This window comes from Acyrthosiphon pisum, chromosome X (assembly GCF_005508785.2).
Source record: "Acyrthosiphon pisum isolate AL4f chromosome X, pea_aphid_22Mar2018_4r6ur, whole genome shotgun sequence".
NCBI lineage: Eukaryota > Metazoa > Arthropoda > Insecta > Hemiptera > Aphididae > Acyrthosiphon > Acyrthosiphon pisum.
In genome coordinates this window covers 130,395,466-130,396,123 of record NC_042493.1, presented here as the reverse complement: position 1 = coordinate 130,396,123, position 658 = coordinate 130,395,466, and positions in this window count along the sequence as shown.

Genomic DNA, 658 nt, shown 5'->3' with positions numbered 1-658 from the left:
GATCGATTTAGCACCTTTTAGTTCTGGATAACTCTTTAAATAATAAACCTATACAGTGTTATTCATAGTCATCGTCAAAAACTAAGGTTTAACCTAAGTTTAAATAAACTTGGTTTAATTCTTAAACCTTGGTTAAACTCGGGTTTAATAATGTATTATTCATAGTCAACATAGTCAATGGTCTAGGCTAAGTTTTGAAAAGCTGTGGATTATCTTTGGTTTATTATAAACAGCCATACAGCCACCCAAATGTCCATATTATTACTAATTGTTGCCAATATAAAAAAAAAATAAGGTAAAAATACATTCTATGTTCTATTATTTTAATGCGAACATTACAGTTTTTCCAGGTGTTTTTTTTCATGTCATTGTTATCGTTATATTTTATGAATTGTGGTAGAATATTTTTAGATTACCTATATGAATTTATTTTTAGTTTCGTGTTCTATTTTTGAGTATATTAGTGGTAGTTATTTGTTTAAAATTATAATTTAAATTGCGTGATTCTATTTTAAAATGGATAAACAAAAAAGGGTTAATTGGGAAAGCAGAGAGAAAGAGCTACTAACTGAAATCGTCACACCATTTATCAAAGTGATCGAAAATAAAAATTGTGACACAAATACGAATAAGTCAAAACTAGAAGCGTGGTCACAAA